At 39.4% G+C, this 13432-nt stretch overlaps 1 protein-coding gene across 1 annotated transcript in view; it reads left to right on the top strand.

Annotated features, from left to right (window-relative positions):
* The window catches only part of SCFD2 (sec1 family domain containing 2), a 191041-nt gene that overhangs the window by 85130 nt on the left and 92479 nt on the right, over positions 1-13432 (top strand).

Genomic DNA, 13432 nt, shown 5'->3' with positions numbered 1-13432 from the left:
TTTTGCTGAAACAACATGAACATTAGCCTTTAAAAATAGCATGCTAAGCCTTTTTTTAGGTTAGCCCTGATAGAGCAGGAAAGCCATAACCTCTTGCTGCTGGTGTCACATTTTAGGAAAAAAAAAAAATTTAAAAACTTTATTTAAAATGAATGAACTATGGCTCAGGGGTGGCCTAGTGTGGCAGAAGGGATGTCACTTCTTGTTATCCGTTTTTCTCAGTATTTGATAATACTGAGGAGGACATTGACCAGGTCATCTTTGAGGTGGTGAGCATATGAACAGAAATCAAGATGTTTAGAGGGGCTTACAATCGAAAGTCTTTGCCAAGGACAGACCTAAGTGTGGAGTCTCAAGGGAAGTGCAAGAATAGTGCTGTTGGTTATTCTGGTACTATTCCACTTCTACTTTGAAATACAGGTGTGGTCTTACCGGTCTGCTGTTGCTTTGAGCGTAAAACACTATGGTGGTTGAAAGACTTACTTCAGGAATGGACATATTCAGTCATATTTGCTATGTGCTCTTATTTTAATACTCCCAGCCATGGTGCCCGCAATGTTCCAGGCTTCTTGTAGGCTTTTTTTCTCTTTTTTTTCAATATGTGCTGCACATCTTGTCCACTGTATGGTGTTTCCTCAGAACTTCAGTGTTGTCTTCTACTGGATGTGGTCCAGTCATTTCTAAATCTCCATTTTCTCCTATGATCAGAGATGTTTTAAGTCACAGTTTTATCACAATTTCTCTTCATTGGGCCTAATGTAAGTATGCAAAGATTTTAAGCCTCTGAAACTTCAGTCAAGTACCAAAGAGAAGCTGTGGAGAGACCCAGTGCAGGTAGTTTTAGATCAAGCGCATCATTGTTATGTGATGAGGTTAATTGCATAACACAAAGCCAGAGTACTGACATCCTTCTTTCAGTATCTGTATCAACATTCTTCATTTTTACATCTTATTTAGTTCTTTTTGAGTTAATAATAGGAGAGGGCAAAGCAAAATGAAAACCTACTGCCATGACCAAAAATAAGGATTCTCATGGGAGCAAAGTATAAAATGAAATTTCTATGAATGCTCCATAGGTACTTTTCAAGGCTTTATTCATCCAGTAGTTTGCTTTCTTATCATTAGTGGAATTTGCTGAATTTGCCAGTTGCTATATTTGCCATACAGTTGAATTGGGAAGACTAATAAAACTTGACCAGCCTTAAACCTACTCCTCCTTGATCTCTATTTTGCCAGGCCTGTGTTTTACACCCTGCTGCCCTCTGAACCTTAGGTACTTTACTCGCTACTTGAGAGGCAAAGCAAGTCAGAACAATAGGAGCATCCGCAGGCTTTCCTTCAAAGGCGCAGCAGGACTCTCTTTGTAACAGGGTTGAAAATCAGGGAATAGATAGCAGTGCTGGTTTCTCCTTTTTTGTACAATCACAGATGTAATGCTGAGACATCTCCTGCTATCAGCAGAACTTCTATGCACTACAGACTGACTATTCCTTTTAGCAGATACTGGTTGGCATATTTTCACAAAGGCAACCCAGCTCTGCAAGTTAGCAGCAGCCATGTATCTGGACAGATCATGGTTCAGACCCACAGCATTCTGCCCTCATTTTCCTGTAAGAAACAGAAACAAGAGAAAGCCTTTTTTGCTCTTGCCACAAAAGTTAGTTAGACTTAAAAAAATTGCAATAATTCTTGGAATCTCTCACTCATGATCAGAACAAGTAAAATGTTCACAGTCTTTTATTTCACCAGTCCATCAAGGTAATTGATAGGAAGAATGGTAAATGGGATGTTTCAGGAGAGAAGACTGGGCCAGTTACTGTGTGAGTTCAAGACACTACTGGCTCACTCCTCACCTCCAGACTGAATTTTCAAACCCTGCTGGCAGTCCATGATTGGACAGCTGGGGTTATAGCAACAGATAGAAAAATTCACTGTTCCCTGTAAAAAACATGCAGAGAAGTTATAATACATAGGCTGCAAAGCCAAGCACTCCAAAGCTGAGAAATGTCAGTAACTCTGTTTCCCATGTAACTGTCATTTGACTCCTGTGTGCGTTGTAGCACAGTCTTCAATTTCATGATGATGTATTGTATTTTCTATGAGCCATGGCTGCATTCGGTGTATGGACCGAACACCACAGAGGACTAGAACAATATAGTTTTGGTTATTCTTACACCTGATGAAGAAGTACTTATGAAGTAAATGAGATTGTATGATATACAGCAAGTAGCTTTCTCTCAGGATCTCAGTTTGAAGTTGATGAAGTGGACTGGTGCTCTCAACTTTGTGTGACTCATTTTGGAACTTGAAACGGAAAACCATGGAATTACATTTTCAGGTACTAGTAATTGTGTGTCTTTGAACAAAGAGGTCTTTGTGTTCTGGTTCCTGATGCACCTGGTACCTGATGTTTTGGGTTTCTTTTGGTCACAGCATTGCACTAAGGCTGTTTGGTTGGTTGAAGTTGAAATTAAAAGTCATATCTCAGCTGTGGCTCTGAACTGCTGCCTCAGCCTTTTGCTTTCCACTTTTCTGCAAGGCATAGAAGTTGTGCAGTCTTGAGAAATACACTTTTTTGTTGGTTTTATTTGTTGTTCCCATACAGTCACTTGAGAAATAAAATGTAAAACCCTTGTAAAACTTTAGAAAACTTGACTTTTGAGGTCAAATTATCAGTCAAAGGAAAGGTTTATATGAGGTATCTTTTATTCCTGTTTTACTTGTTAAATGTAAACTTACTGATGCTTGTCTGAGCCCACACTCATAGGAAATCTCCAGTCATGTAACTACCTCACAGAACTAGTGCAAATGTCCCCCGAAAGAAGCAGCTCATAGGTGTACAAATTTCCTCGCTGTTGAGTGTTAGGATTTTCAACCTTATTGTTGCTTGAACATATGTTTTCCAAAATATTTATACAATAACATTCTACATTTATGTAACACCTTGTTTCATTGAAGCATTAAAAAATATCCCAGAACTGTAAATTAAAATGAAAATGCAATGTCTTAATCACCCAATGAGTTTTAAGAAATATTATACAAATTTTTGCATGCATAATAATCTAAAAGTACATTAGCAGTGTTGTGTTTGATGGAACTCTTAAATAGTAAGTGTAGTGGTAGACTATCTTAATGCCTTGAGTAATAAAACTGAACGTAACAGTTCCAAGATTTCTCCCTGGTGTGATTTACCTTGGACATATGTTCTCCATCACTGATTTCAGCAGAATGTTACAAGTTGGAGGGGAAACAGAATAGACCAAAACATAATGGAAAATGATGCTTTTCCCAGAATGCTGGGTTTGGGAGCTTTTGGGGTGGGGCTTTTTGGCAGCTGTTAAAAAAAAAAAAAAAAAGCTGTAAAATACAAAATACTGTATTTATTTTATAACCTTATCTGTTCATCTAGTTCTTAAACGTCAGTGTAGAGTTGTGTGCAACGTATGCAAAAGCAATGCTAATAGAGCCGCAAAGCAATTAAAAAATCTATTTTTTCAGCTGTGCTGTTCTCTTTTTTTCCATCTGCACATCTCTGTGGGAGCTTTGTAGAGCAGATCTGCCTTTCATGGTGTGCTCTGGAGGCCAGCAGCCCCAGGCACGGGCAGCCAACTGTGCTGCCCAAATGCAATACCTCTCAGCTGGCAGGGCTGTAGGTATCAGTTGCATCCTCTTGAGCACAGGTGTGGCAGGAACCCTCTTGTGCCAGGAACTGCTGTTTATCAGCTTCTAAAACCTTAAAGTTTTAATCACAAAATGGATTTCTGGACCTTTTTCCGGCTTTTTCTAAATTCTGTGTATTGTATAATGCAGGGGGGAAAGCAAACTGAGATGTCTTTATTTAAAGACCAAAGTGGAAATGCAGCATTCTTTTAATGTCTAGAGTCTTGCTTTGGGATAGAGAGGGCTGGGGCTGGGGAGGAGAAGTACAAGCTGTCTGAAATCTGTCTTGTAGCATTTTCAGACCTGTGTATAAATTTAGGGACTGGGAACCATAAGATCAGATTCTTTATCTTTTACTTGTCTGGAGATATGTCTGAATTTTGGGGTTCTGGGGGGGAGGAGTTGGATGCTATTTCTTCTTTTTTCTCATAGGTTTGGGTTGAAAGTGGAAGAACAGAGTAGAGATGATGGACCAGTGGAAGTGGTGATGGACCCATGGCAGAGTGGGTCCCTTCCAACCCACACCATTCTGGGATTCTGTGATTCTGTGAAGTGTAGGCATTGCCATACTGAATTAGATACATGGTGTCTCACTCTGCTTGTCCTCAGCACGTGATTCTTGGGAGGAGGTGTTGCATATTAATGAAGTTACATACTAATGAAGGTTTATAATTTCATTATCTTGATGCTAGTGTAGACCAAGTATCATTAATCCTAAAATCAATCCTGGTTTTGCAATAAACATTTACATTCCAAGACAGTTCCCTCAGAGGAGACATACTCACATTTATTTGGTTGTGGTTTTCTCTTCACTGGTGGTTTGGAACAACAATTTCCCAAACCTGGCTATATTAAGGATAGTTAGGTATGAAATTAAGTCCTTGCCTGAGGTTATAATGTAGCCCCTTTAGACTGAGTGTGCCACCTGCCTTGTGTAGGAGAGGGCTTTCCTAGCTTCACAGTAGAGGTCTAGCTCAGGTATCTGTAGTGATTTTTCCCACACACATACAGTTCAGAAAAATATACCATTGTTTAAAACATTAAATCCAAGACTAAATTCTGAGTGATTTTAAATTTTCCATGCTGTTATTACAATTTTTTTAATAAGGTTTCCACTAGTTCAGTGGAAGGCTAGCTCTATCCCTTCCTTGAATAATAGCTTGTTTCTGAGTAATCCATGAGTTTCACAGCAGAACTGATGGGAAAAAAACCTCATGACTTGAAAAGAAATTAAACAGTTTATTAATGGCAACATGTGTACAGAGAAGAGTTAGTGTGGTGCTCCCATGTAGTGTAGGTATTTATGCTGAGAACTATAAAATAAAAAAAGCTGCAACCAAGTTGTTTCTTGCTATCATTGAGGGAAGTACAGAAAAATCAAAATTAAATATTGTCTTCCCTAATTTTACAAAGATTTAGAGAAGTTTTAACTAGCTGTGCTGTCTTCAGGCCTTCTCAAGAGCTTCTGTTTTGCCCGATCATGCTTCAGGAGCTCAGCATTTACATTGTCTGCACAAAAAATAAGAGCCATGTGTTAGCAATGCTGGGTCCTGCTGTGGCATTCCTGCATGTCTGGGTACAAGACTCAGATTTAAGGATTGCTCCATGATTCCAGGCATCTGTAGAAATCTGTCTGCCAGTAGGTTTAGTAAAATAGGCATCAGCTCCCCACGAAAACAAAGGTTTCTGATTGTTGTGGTTTAACCCCAGCTGGCAGCTCAGCCCCACACACCCACTCACTCAGTCCTCCCTGGTGGGATGGGGAGAGAATCAGAAGAGTAAAAGTGAGAAAACTTGTGGGTTGACATAAAGACAGTGTAAGAGGTAAAGCAAAAGCTGTGTGCACAAGCAAAGCAAAACAAGGAATTCATTCACCACTTCTCATGAGTAGGCAGGTGTTCACCCATCCCCAGGAAAGCAGGGTCCATCATGCTTAATGGTGACTTGGGAAGACAAATGCCATCTTTCTGAACATGCCCCCCCTCCTCATTCTTCCCCCAGCTCTTTATGCTGAGCATGACTCCATATGGTCTGGAATATCTCTTGGGTCAGTTGGGGTCGGGTGTCCCAAATATGTCCCCTCCCAACTCCTTTTGCAAGCCCAGCCTCCTGCTGGTGGGGTGGTATGGGGAGCAGAAAAGACCTTGACTCTGGGTAAGCACTGCTTATCAGGAACTAAAACATCCCTCTGTTATCAACCCAGTTTGCAGCCCAAATCCAAAACACAGACCCATACCAGCTACTGTGATGAAAATTAACTGTATCCCAGCCCAAATCAGCACAATGAGCTAAACAGTTCATGTTATGAGTTCACAAGGGTTACAGATGATGGGAGAATAACTTCTAAACATTTTGAGTGTCCATACAGGCTTCTCTCAGAAATACTGATACCTTCTACTAGTCCCTGATGCTAAAAGGTAATTTTCAGGTCTAATGTTAGTGAGACAGCTTTGCACTCCAGTTTAAATTGGGAAGAAAACCTCTTCCCACTGGGTTAGCCTGCTTATATGCATGATTATAGGCTATGTTGTTTGGTTAATCTGCTCTGTCCTGTAGCCTGCAAGGATTATGGCAATGTTTCTTTCTCTCTCTCTCCCATGCTCCCTGTGTTTTCCCCAGCAGTGAGGAGGTGGTTCTTGCCCTGCAGAGCCCTCCCTGGCTGGTGTGCAGTTAAGATGCAGTAGGAAGGAGTTTTCTCTTTTGCTTTGTACGAAAATGTTAGAGCTAAATAATTTCATCCTGCCACCATGCAGGCATTATTACTGCAACCAGAGAAAACCTAGATCATTTTCTTCCCAATTCTGAAATGAAAGTTGGATGTTCAGGAGACTTTTCCTGTTGCCCCAGCTGATTTTACAGACACCTAAAACACCCCTCTCTCATTGAAACAGGGTGCGTGTAAGATGATCTCCTACTATCTGTATCATTTCCTCAATGTGTTTTGGACACGACCCAGTGGAAAGCATTTGTGGGCCAGCAGTCCCAGAGGATGGTGACTTGTGCCCTGCACCGAAGCATTGACCTGCTCCACTTTAGCCACTGACTCTGCAGGTGCAGAGTGCATGTCCTAAGTTTTATCAGCTCTCCTTAGGATCCTTGAGCTCCCCAAGACCTTTCTGCTGTGACCTTTCTAAAAGCTTTTTCCCATTTCTGTTCAAAATTTTTGGATGGCAAGTGGAAGACGTGTGAGCCAAATCAGCAGTCACTGACTGCAGGCTTTGTGTCTCTGCTTGGGTGGATTCCTGGGCTATTTCTCAGCTGGGAAACATGGAGGGTTTTCTAGTGAATTGTTTGGAAGACAAATAGCAGTAGTTTTCTGGATCACCTTAAATTTGCATGGGCATATTTTTTGTAGGTTTTAAAAATAGGAGGCATATCTTAAATATCAGTGTTAAAAAGCTATGGTCCTAAAGGTGATAAAATCTGGTTGCTCTGTGCACATGCATGGACATTTTATCTGGATTTCATGATGTATGTTAAAATGTATGGCAGAAGACAGTGCCAATGAAAAGCCAGTGCATTGGGGATTGGTTTTTTAAACTTTCGTATGTTGTCTGTTTATCTTGTCTTCAGCACCTGGTCTCAGTTGACTCCAAACTGGATAGTGATTTTCATTGAAGTGTTTATAACATGAAGTCTTTTTTTCTTTTTTTTAACATGAGACATATGCCTGCAGCTCTGCAGGCCGCTGTCTCGCTGCCAAGTTAGCGGGCAGCCAGCTGCAACAGGAAACTGATATGGTGTGATTTTCATTAATGATTTATGTTCTTTTTCAGCATGCAATTTCACTAGCATTTAGAAGATGCTTCTAACATCAAATACATCTTTGCTTTAACAATAAAATGAAAACAGAAGCTTCTTTAGAATTAGGCAACTTTTTAAAAGGTACTTTGTATGTGGCATGGTTAAATAATTTTTTTCTTCTTTTCATACGAGTGACTTCCTTGACAAACCTTGTTAGTCACCACCCTTATGACGGAAAACTAGTGAGATTTTTTGAGAGTTGTCTTTCTTTAGTATACAGACACAAATATTAAGGTGTTTGCTATGGATTGCAAAATTTTGCTTGGTTCGAATGCTTGCTTGTCATAGTTTCTAAGTATTCTACTGCAATTCTTGTCAAATTGTGTCTGTTTCAAATACACCATTGTGTGCTGGATCTGATGGCGTGAGCACTGCCTTTGCCAAGGTAAGCAGGAATTATTGCCACCTTTATATATTTCTAGTTATTTTATTCAGCTCAGTGGTGGTGGTAATTCTCTAGTGCTTACCAAGAGATTTTATCAGGTGCAGATTCAGTTCTTTGAATTTTGGATGGTCAACCTATGTCAGGCTAGCAATCTCCACATATTTTAATGATGATGCACTATGTTGAAATCCTGCATTTCAGGAAGCAGTCAAGCCCACACATAAAATGGAGTTACAAAGTCCTGTGTTGTCGCAGAGTTATACAAAAGAAATCTCTCAAATACTTGACAATAAACCCCCATCTTTTATCTTGCAACACTGTTGCTGTGTTGGTCACCTTAACATCTCAATAGCAGAAGCATGTGTAGTCAAGCTCTTAGTATAAATATAAGAGGCAGATCTCTCATGGTCTTGAATTTTAAATCAACAGGGGGAAGGTGCTCTCATAATCCCTTTCTCCCTACTTGTTCTTGTTTAGTTTTAAATTTTATAGTTGAGTAAATGTCACTGCTGGTGGTTAAAGTTCAGGTCAAGTTACATTTTGCTGTGACCTTTCTGCTCTCTTTTGCAGACACTGGGACTGTGGTCTGTCAAGACAGGAAAGTTCACAAATCATAGCCTAAGGATTTCTCCCCCACCCCTTTTTTTCTTGGATGTCATTTCATCAAGCAGGGAAAGTAACGTTTGTAAAATTGGATTGAGGGAGCTTTGTTAATTGAGAGCTTTGTGAAAATAACAGAATGATGTTTGTGTCCTACACAATTTTAGAGAGCCAAATGCATTGCTGAGGCTAGTCTAGCACCAGATGTCTGATTCTCTTTTAATTTCCCACTTTATTCATTAAAATAAACATTATTGTGGAAATAGTTGGCTGATGAGAGGTGGCAGCGACCAATCATAACCAATTAGCCACATTTATCTAATGAAAAACAATACGAATATGTGTTTGACTTGCATGGATTTGTGTTAAAGTGGGGAATGTGTGGATATAATGTGCAAATGTTCTTGGTTAATTCAAATCTCCGTCAAGATGTTGTTTCTGTCTGTGCATATTTATTTTACAAATTTGTGTACACCATGTGTATTGATGTAGCCTCCAAGACCTTAAAAAAATAAGTGAGAGAGAGAGAGAGAGATTAGAGTTACAGAACAGCCTTTGGGGAACGCTTATAGCCACAGAGAAGTGCTGCTGCCAGTTCACTAAGCTGTGCTACCTAGATGACATCTTCTTTCCCAGGCTGTTAGTGAATATCAGCATATCTGTACCCAGAAGACTCTCCAGAGACGTGCCACAATCCCAGAGGGAATTATGACTTTCTTCTCCTAAGGTGCTGACCAATTGGAGAATATATAGGCATGGCAGAGTATTCTTGTGTTAGCTTAAAGTTTATTAGAATGGAGGCTGCAAAAGAGAAAAACCTAATTAAAAATTTGTAGAGAGCTGTGCCTCCAGTAGCCTTGCCTAACAGTGAATGAGAATTGGGAGTCAGAGTAAGAGAAACTAAGTCTTCTGGTTCTTCATCATCTTTTATCTTTGTCACCTTTCTGTCATCTTCTCCATAGTCTGCCCACATTCCTGCAAATTCTGTGCACTAAGTGACTAAGAAATGGCAGAAGTAGTAGGGCTAATCAATTGCATCTGTACCTTAATGTTGTTCATGCTGAGAAACGGTAACTCTGGCATTTGTTAAATTTTGAATCCTTGCCTTCAGACACTCACTGTTGTTCCTTTGATGATTTCAACATAATTTCTGAAGTAAGCAAACAAAATACTTAAGAGCTGAAATAACATTTTAGCTGCAGAGAATGATTATTATTTTACTGGCAAGTTAAAATAATGTGGCTGCACATCATAGCTGTCTGCTGCTTGCACTAGTGAAATAATAAGTGCAATAGCAGGTTGTCTTCCAAATGGACCAAATGTTTACCAGAGGGTAAACGTACCACCTAGGCTTTGTAGGTATTTGACAGCAACAGAGTATGGAGGCCTATAAATAATTGATTCAATTTGAGATTTTCTGCCTATATTCCTTTAGCTTCTTGTGTCTCTTCATGCCACAATGCTTTTCCTCTACCATCCCTCTCATATTCCTCCCTGTCCATCTGTTTTTACATCTGCCCCCATTTCCAGCCAGCTGCCACAGTTCTTCCCTCTGCCTCTCCATCACCGACATGTATCCAGTCTGCCCTTAGCTCCTTGCTACACCTGCTTTTTTGTTTACCACCTCTAAAAGTCTGCCTTTGTTCTCCCTAGACTCCCATCTGCAGGCTGTCTTGCACCTTTGCTTCATTTGTGTAGGCAAAGTACTTTCTTACCCTTTGTTATTCCTAATTTCAGGTCAAGCATTTATGGTGGGGAGACTTCAGTGACCAGTTTCTATATCCCCAGGTGAAAATGTTCTTACTATCCCACTCGTAGATCTCCTCTGTTCCCCAGAACAAGCTACTGTAGGATAGTTCCATCCACAACTGCGTATGAAATTAATTTTTAAAAAGGAAAAAATGAAAAAATTAAATTAAGCAAAGACATTATCCTTGTTTTTATAGCTCTCTAACCCCTCCTGTTCCTACATTACTTCCTCAAAACACACGCTTGTATTGATGGATTGAAGTGGAGAACACTGGATTTGTTCCCATCTCCCAACTTCAATGCAGGTTTAAAATAGTAGCCTTGTCTGTCTGCCTACCTTTTTGTGGCCCAGAAAGAGGGTTTTTTGAGGGCATAACTCATCTTGTTTTGTTGGGTGCCTTGAACCAGACTTAGAAGTACCTATTGCTTCATTTCCAAGGGAGAGGTGTGGGAACCATCCTTCACCAAGTTGATGATGTACCTGTGGAGCAGGCATACCTGCCTGGCTTATTGTTTGTCTTCCAGGAGCCACAGCGGGATGGTTGACAGTCAGTGCCCAGCTTGCTCCTGGGGGCTTTCATCAGTGAAGGTCAGGTTGCAAAGTTTGGATGTTGCTTTATTTCTGTTTGTAATTAATAATTTGTACCTTTTTTTTTCCTTTACATTCCGCAAAACCCTTCTTCAGAAATGGTCTTATATCATCAGTTCATCTCCTTTCAGTGATACTGTTCTTGTCTAAAGGTCTGGATGTTTTTCTTTGAGTTCATGGTCCCTAAGTTCTGTATGTGATGGTTCCTTCTCAGTTCTTTTATCTTAAGGCAGAAAATACACATTCACCTGGCCTCAGTTTCTAGAAAGAGGAATTTGTGTAAGTGATAATATATACTTATTTACAGGTTTTATTAGACATTCTTTGTTACTTTTGATTCTATGGAAGTACATCATGCCTTTGATTTTGTAGTAAGTGGAGGTTTCTGCACTTTTTGGTGCTCATGTCCCTTCCTTAACTCCTATGGCCCTGGGTTTGAGGTGCCATCTTGTGTGTTGCCTGTGCAAATAATGCCTTCCAGTCGCTTACTTGTAGTAGTGGATAGAGTCGTTTGATTTGTTTTTCTTTGTAGCAGCTGTGATTGTTGGATTTAATATCTGTTTGATTCTAGTGTATTTGCTATTATCTCTTTCCTGGTTTTCTGGAGATAAACTGGGATGAGTCATAGAGCACTTATTCCCAGAGATAGCTTCACCAATTGAAGAGGAACTATGAATACTTCAGGCAAAAGTACTAGATATTAGGCATAGATGGTATGAAGGTCACTGTTTTTTGTTATTTTTTCCCCCTCCATAAGTAGATGAAGTTCTCTTCAAACAGACTGCAGAGATACCAATTAGTGTGCTTCATTCTGAAGTGTAATCAAATTTAAAATGTAAAAAATCCCTTTCGGCTACAGTATAATCAGACCCCTAATTATGAAAGGCATATGTTCCCCTCCATCTTTCTTCCTTCCACCCATGTAGATAATTGTTCTTCTTGAATGATTTCTTCGTTGGAAAAATCTTTGTGACATTCTACTTCAGGTTTGCTCAAAGCAATGCTGTTATCTGGTGCATTAGGTTTGTGTTGTTGGATTCTCGCAAGATAATATACAATATAGTTAACGCTGATTACTTGCTATTTCGTCTGTCATATGTGTTTTGGAATATCTCAAAGCTTGTCAGTCTTCCGCTGGGGATTACGTCATTTTGGGGGTCTCAACCGTTCTGAAACAAAAGCATACTTCAGTGGTAAAATATGTATGCCCAGACAGCTGGCAGTCTTTCAAGGCTCCAAAGCTGACACAGAGTTAATCTCAGAGAAATGTAATTCCTTATGTTCATAGTAACTAAACAATTACTTCCATGCTTCCCTCCCATCCTTTCTTTTCACTTCCCTTTCTTAACGTAGGGATTTCTTTACAAATAGTAATTACTATCTGTAATTACTATCTTTTGTTTTGCTTTTTTCACAGCAATTGCAGAATGTATTCTGGGGTGATTTTGGTTTCTGTGTGGTCTTTTGACTGTTTTGACAATGGTAAATTCAAATTAATAATTGTTTCTTTAGTGATAAGCCTACTCTGGTTTGAAATGTGCAAGTCTCTCAGTTATTAGCTAGTATTTTTTATCAGGGCAGACTTTTAAGGAGAAAGTTACCTGCACCTGCTAAACTACCTTGTCCTTTGCTGAATTCTAACAACCAACTGTATCAGACTGTACACGCTGTCACATAAGCAAAGTGAAAGACTTCATCAGAGTTGAACTGAAGGACAGCTGGTTTGCACCAGGGGGAATTTAAACCCAGTATCCACTGTATAAAGTAGCTTCAGCGCTGTTACAAGAAGATGCTAGAAAAAACAGCAGTGCAAAATTGGACCAAGAATGTGCAAATTTGCTCTGTGTGGTGTGTTCTCAGTTGAGATTTTCATTCTATTCCTACTACTTTGTTAGATTTAAAAGATATATGATGCAATAACTTGTTTTGAGAAAAATCTGTCTCCCAGATTACCAACTCCCGGCTTTTATTTGGGCAGCCTGATTCCAGGCTCGTGCCCTGGTGGGTCCTATTTTGGTACCAGCTTCTGCAGGAGGGCTCGCTTATAGGCAAACCCTGCTTTGGGAGTGCTGCCTTCGGAAGCACTGCCTGAATCTCTCTCTGTTAGACCCACTAGGTAAGGATGTAGCCAAAGTCAAAACATCTATGGAATATTCTCAGCTTTAACAGGGTATCACTTTTATTTTCCTGAACTATTATTTAGTGAAATATATTTATCGTATCTCCCTAATCTTAAAAATTTACCTTTTCATTTGAAAGAGGATTTAGGCATAGAGTATGAGTAACTGATATGAACTAAAAATAACAAGTAAAAAATATAAAAGAGCTAATAACACTAATTGATTTTAGTTACCGTATAGCACCAATAAATAAGTTACTATTGTTGAGGGTATAGGTGTGTATCTATTTCTATATTTGATTCACTAGAAAATTTGTGTGAATTTCTGCTTGATTTTTTGATAGATTTTTATTTAATTTGAAAATATTTCATCCTAAGAGAGATATGGAAGTGGAGAATTTATGCTTTTGTTTCACATAAGATGCAGGCAACATTGGCATGATAGATAAGATTTTCTATATGTAGAAAAACATCTAAATAACTGGAAAGCAAATATGAAAAAGTTCTGGGATTTTTTTTTTAAGAT

The sequence above is a fragment of the Myiozetetes cayanensis genome, unplaced genomic scaffold (assembly GCF_022539395.1).
Source record: "Myiozetetes cayanensis isolate MyiCay16 unplaced genomic scaffold, myiCay2020 scf7, whole genome shotgun sequence".
Taxonomy (NCBI): Eukaryota; Metazoa; Chordata; class Aves; order Passeriformes; family Tyrannidae; genus Myiozetetes; species Myiozetetes cayanensis.
Note: the sequence above shows the minus strand (reverse complement) of the source record. Positions and strands in the feature narration are given on the sequence as shown.